This window comes from Gopherus flavomarginatus, chromosome 3 (assembly GCF_025201925.1).
Source record: "Gopherus flavomarginatus isolate rGopFla2 chromosome 3, rGopFla2.mat.asm, whole genome shotgun sequence".
In the NCBI taxonomy this organism is placed as follows: Eukaryota; Metazoa; Chordata; order Testudines; family Testudinidae; genus Gopherus; species Gopherus flavomarginatus.
Genome location: NC_066619.1, coordinates 140,008,501 through 140,014,416, shown reverse-complemented (window position 1 = coordinate 140,014,416; position 5,916 = coordinate 140,008,501). Strand labels below are relative to the sequence as shown.

The window sequence follows — 5,916 nt, the reverse complement described above, 5'->3', positions numbered from 1 at the left end:
GGCAGTTAAAGGAACTGCTGCACCTTTCAGAAAACATCCCACCTGTGCACAAAGCTGGATAGAATAGCCTGCTAGTCTAGCACGCTCCCAACTGAACTACTTCAGCAGCTGCTAGGTTTCTTTTTGGCTCATTAAACCACATCTTCAGCCACTGATGGCCAATGAGAGAGCGACATCGCTTGCTATTTTAGCACTTGAAAATGCCATTGGCCAATCTTTGGATCTCTTTAATGCTGCGCTTCAGTTCATGGGGGAAAGGTGAGAGAAGCCACCTTTCAACTAAAGGCCTGGGGTTAACATCCTAACGCTGTCTCCTACTGTAACACTATTTAATCCTGGCCAGCCCTGTGCTGGTGACAGTTCCATTTCTAGATGTTAGTACGTTTCAGTTACCGTTAAAATTAAAAAGTTTCTATATGCTTAAAGAAAATGCATTTGTTTTATTTGCTTATATATGGCATGAATAAATACAGGTTTACAGAACCTAGCCTGCAAATTTAGCATCTTATATGACAGAGAAAATCATGCATCGAAATTGTACATCAAAATCATGTACTGAGCTACAAATGCAATGAAAAATAAGATACTTAAAATTTTAATATATGGGGGGGGGGCTCCGAAGACACGTCTTGCCTAGGGTGCCACTTGGTCTAGGTCAGACCCTGCCAGGGAGAACAGGAATTAGTGTCACATGCCTATTTTCAGGCTGTAATCTGTGGGCACCCTGCTCTGCGGGAGGGATCGTGGTAGCCCAGACTCAGGGCTGGAATAGGCCCTGATTGAGGGGGTGGCTGCATGGTTTACAGCGCTCTGATGTCTTAGACAATGTGTCTCTCCCAAAGCCTCAGATCTGCGTTCCCAGAAGGCTCCTGCGCTGCCTCTGCTCCTTTCACCTTCTACAGCAAGGAGCAGCAGCAAGGGTCAGGCATGAGCCATAGGCACTAGGTGGGAGGCAGAGGCTTCAGGAGCCCAGAGTGTTTGCCAGTCTGGGCATTTTGGCTGAGACCTCAGGGACACATTGTGAGGCAGAATCCCAGGCATCTGTATGAAAGGAGCATAGGGACTTAAGAGCAGCCAGACTGGGTCAGACTGGGTCCATTTTGCCCAGTGTCCTGTCTTCCCATAGCGGCCAAAGCCAGGTGCCCCAGAGGGAATGAACAGAACAGGTAATCATCAAGTGATCTATCCCCTGTTACCCATTCCCAGCAAACAGAGACTAGGGACACCTTCCCTGCTTTTTGCCGGCCGCTGCACATTGAGTGGATGTTTGCAGAGAACTATCCACAGTGACTCCAAGATCTCTCACTTGAGTTGCAATAGCTATTTTACATCCCATCGTTTTATATGTAGAGTTGAGATTGTGTTTGCCAATGTGCATCACCTTGCATTTATCAACATTGAATTTCATCTGCCATTTTGTTGCCCTTTCACCCAGTTTTGTGAAATCTCTTTTTAGCTCCTCACAGGCTGCTTCGCACTTAACTATCCTCTGTAGTTTGGGATCATCTGCAAAATTTGTCACCTCGCTGTTTAGCAGATCGTTTATCAATATGTTGAATAGTCCCAGTACAGACACCACTAGTTACCTGTTTGCATCCTGAAAACTGACCATTTAGTCCTACCCTTTGTTTCCTAGCTTTTAACCAGTTATTGATCCAGGTGAGGTCCTTCTAGAGGTGAAAGTAAGCCGGTCCGGTCCGGTATGGGGTACCGGCAAGAGCGGGTACGCTGTGCTAGCCCGGCCCAGCTTCCCCAAGCTGGTGATTTAAAGGACCCAGGGCTCCCTGCAGAGGCCAGAGCCCCGGGCCCTTTAAATCGCTGCCTGATCCCCCCTGCCGGAGCCCTGGGGAGCAAATCTCTGCCGTGGAACGCTGCTCTCTCCCGCGCCACGAACACAGAGCAGGGGCGACGGGAGCTTCCTTACAGTGTGTGGGGGGGCACTGTTGTCTGAACTGTGGTGCTCCCATGACACCCCTTCCCCAGGGACCCACATTCACACCACTCCTCCCCCGAGGCCACACCCACAGAACGCCTTTTCCCCCCAAGACTCCAGCCTTCCCCCCACTCCATCATTTGTCCTAACAGCCAGTAAAGAGTGGTGGGGCCATGGCCCTCTAACCCCCTGTTCCAGCACCCCTGACACAGAGCTAAGCAGGCAGCAGTGTGTGTGTGTCACAGAGGCTGCTGTGCTGAGCTGAGCCAGTGAGGGAAACAGTGGCTGATGTTGGGGCTGTCCCCTTCCCCCTGCCTCAGGACTGGTTGCTTGCAGCAGCTGTCTGAACTTAGAGACAGTGTGCCCACACAATCCCTCTCCCCACACACACAAACACACTCTCTACCCCACCAGGCACATTGCAGTTGAAAAGCAGCTGGCAATCTAGTAGGATTCCCATGGAACAATGGGATAGAGAAACCTGCATCATGTGATGCTGTACCAGCCCATGAGGCTTTGCAAACCCTTCCCAAAGCACCCGCAGCCAGTTGCACAGCTACCCACAATGCACTGCTCTCTACAATGCACTGCTCTCTGTGGCCATCCAAGAGTCTAGCCTGGATGTGCTCTGGTGACACAAGGGGCATAGTGTGGACATGCAACAGCTGTTTAATTGAAACACTTTAAAGCCACATTACCCAATAGTGTAGATATAGCTTGAGAGTGAGACAAGACCCAGCTTTGTTGAAACTGAAGAACCACAACTTCCTCCGTAGTTGGCAGGATTTGAACCTGTTCAGGGAGACCCCAATGGATTTCTAGCCCATCACCTTAACCGCTCAGCCACAACTACTTGCTTGAAATGTGTCTCTCACTACACTCCAGTTCTGTTCTCACTGAGTGATCAATTCCAATTGTTCCCTCAGACCAGCTTCCACAACACACACACTGCTGTGCCATTGTGTAAGTGTGTCCCTGGCTGAACTGCAAGAATTCCTGGGCATGGCCCAACATCTAAACAAGTACTTTGCCTCAGTTTTTAATAAGACTAGTGAGGAGTCTAGCGATGATGGAGGGATGATAAATGGGAATGTGGATATGGAAGTGGATATTACCGCAACTGAGGTAGAGGCCGTACGTGAACAGCTCAATGGGACAAAGTCGGAGGGCCCGGACAATCGCCATCCGAGGATATTAAAGGAACTGGCGCGTGAAATTGCGAGCCCGTTAGCGAGAATTTTTAAGCAATCGATAAACTCGGGGGTTGTGCCGTATGACTGGAGGATTGCTAATGTAGTTCCTATTTTTAAGAAAGGGAATAAAAGTGATCCGGGTAATTATAGGCCTGTTAGCTTGACGTCTGTAGCATGTAAGGTCTTGGAAAAAATTTTAAGGGAGAAAGTAGTTAAGGACATAGAGGTCAATGGTAATTGGGACGAATTGCAACACGGATTTACTAAAGGTAGATCGTGTCAAACCAATCTGATCTCCTTCTTTGAGAAGGTGACGGATTACTTAGATAAAGGAAATGCGGTAGATATAATTTACTTCGATTTCAGTAAGGCGTTTGACACGGTTCCGCATGGTGAACTGTTAGTTAAATTGGAAAAGATGGGGATGAATATGAAAGTTGTAAGGTGGATAAGGAACTGGTTAAAGGGGAGACTCCAGCGGGTCGTATTGAAAGGTGAACTGTCAGACTGGAAGGAGGTCACTAGTGGAGTCCCTCAAGGATCGGTTTTGGGACCGATCTTATTTAACATTTTTTATTAATGACCTTGGCACAAAGAGCGGGAATGTGCTAATAAAGTTTGCGGATGACACCAAACTGGGGAGGTATTGCTAACACGGAGAAGGACAGGGATACTATTCAGGAAGATCTGAATCACCTTGTAAACTGGAGTAATAGAAATAGGATGAAATACAATAGTGAAAAGTGCAAGGTCATGCACTTAGGAATTAATAATAAGAATTTTAGATATACGTTGGGGGCGCATCAGTTGGAAGCGACAGAGGAGGAGAAGGACCTTGGGGTATTGGTTGATAGCAGGATGACTATGAGTCGCCAATGTGATACGGCTGTAAAAAAAGCAAATGCGATTTTGCGATGCATCAGGTGGGGTATTTCCAGCAAGGATAAGGAGGTGTTAGTACCGTTATATAAGGCGTTGGTGAGACCCCATCTGGAATACTGTGTGCAGTTCTGGTGTCCCATGTTCAAGAAGGATGAATTCAAACTGGAACAGGTTCAGAGACGGGCTACTAGGATGATCCGAGGAATGGAAAAATTGCCTTATGAAAGGAGACTCAAAGAGCTTGGCTTGTTTAGCCTGGCCAGAAGAAGGCTGCAGGGGGATATGCTTGCTCTATATAAATATATCAAGGGGGTTAACGTTAGGGAGGGAGAGGAATTATTTCAGTTTAGTACTAATGTAGGCACGAGGACGAATGGGTATAAACTGGATATTAGGAAGTTTAGACTTGAAATTAGACGAAGGTTTCTAACCATTAGGGGAGTGAAGTTCTGGAACAGCCTTCCGAGGGAAGTAGTGGGGGCAAAAGACTTTTCTGGCTTTAAGACAAAGCTTGATAAGTATATGGAGGGGATGTTATGATAGGATCGTTAATTTGGGCAATTGATCTTGGATTACCACCAGATAGGTCTGCTCAATGGTTTGCGGGGAGATGTTGGATGGGATGGGAACTGAGTTACTGCAGAGAATTCCTTCTTGGGTGCTGGCTGGTGAGTCTTGCCCACATGCTCAGGGTTTTGCTGATCGCCATATTTGGGGTCGGGAAGGAATTTTCCTCCAGGGCAGATGGGCAGGGGCCCTGGAGGTTTTTTGCCTTCCCCTGCAGCATGGGGCATGGGTCGCTTGCTGGTGGATTCTCTGCAGCTTGAGGTCTTCAAACCAATTTTGAGGATTTCAATAACTCAGTCCTGGGTTAGGGGTTGTTATAAAATTGGATGGGTGGGGTTCGGTGGCCGGCCTTGTGCAGGAGGTCAGACTAGATGATCATATTGGTCCCTTCTGACCTATGAGTCTATGAGTCTATGAGGAGAGTGTGTTTGTGGTCAATGATGTTCCTGTAGATTGTTGTCCATTTCCTGCCTTGATCATTCAGACAGTTCCTTTACCATCATATCCCCAGCACATCAGGGATTGCAATAGCAGGGGGCAGGTTTTCTCTGGGGCACTGAGCTTTGCCAGGGGGTTGGTGGTTCCTTTCCTTCCTCACCCTGGAGTAAACTCAGCTTTTTATTCCATCCTTGATGTTTCAAGGAATAACAAGAGATGACCAAGGAAAGAGGTGGACAGGGCGGGTCTCAGGTGAGGGGCAGAGAGGTGCAAGTGGTGGGCAGGGCCAGTCTTATGGGTGGGGCAAAGAGGTGTGGGTGGTGGACAGGGCAGGTCAGGGGAGGGGATAGAGAGGTGTGAGTGCTGGGCAGGGTGAGTCTCAGGGGAAGGGCAGAGAGGTGGGGGCAGCAGGCAGACCTTGGGGGCGGGGGTGGAGAGACACAAGGAGGCCTTCTGGGAGGAGAGGAGCAAGCAAAAGGTGGACCAGCAGGCCTCAGCCAAAGAGAAAGAGCAGGAGTGGGAAGTGGCCAAATGGGAGTGAGAGCAGAGCACAGGTGGGGCTTCAGAGGGAGGAGAATGAGTCAAGGGGGTGGAGTGGACAGAACTGCCCAGAGGATTCAGGGGGCCTGAGGCAAAACAATTTTGGGTGCCCCTTCCATAAAAAAAAGTTGCAATACTATAGAATACTATATTCTCATGGGATCCCTGCAGGGCCTGGGGTAAATTGCCCCACTTGCCCCCCCCCGGGTGACCGTGCCCTCAGCCTCTCCTCGTAAGTCCACTGACCCCTAATCATTTTTGTTGCCCTCCCCTAGACTCTCTCCAATTTGTTTCTGTAGTGGGAGGGCAAAAACTGGACACAATGCTCCAGATGTGGCCTCACCAGTGCTGAAGAGAGGGGAA

At 48.9% G+C, this 5,916-nt stretch overlaps 1 non-coding gene across 1 annotated transcript; it reads right to left on the bottom strand.

Annotated features, from left to right (window-relative positions):
- Window positions 1-2,704: 2,704 nt before the first annotated feature.
- Window positions 2,705-2,786, bottom strand: TRNAS-AGA (transfer RNA serine (anticodon AGA)). Its single transcript has one exon. It is a non-coding gene; the product is annotated as a tRNA-Ser (tRNA).
- Between the last annotated feature and the right edge of the window lie 3,130 nt (window positions 2,787-5,916).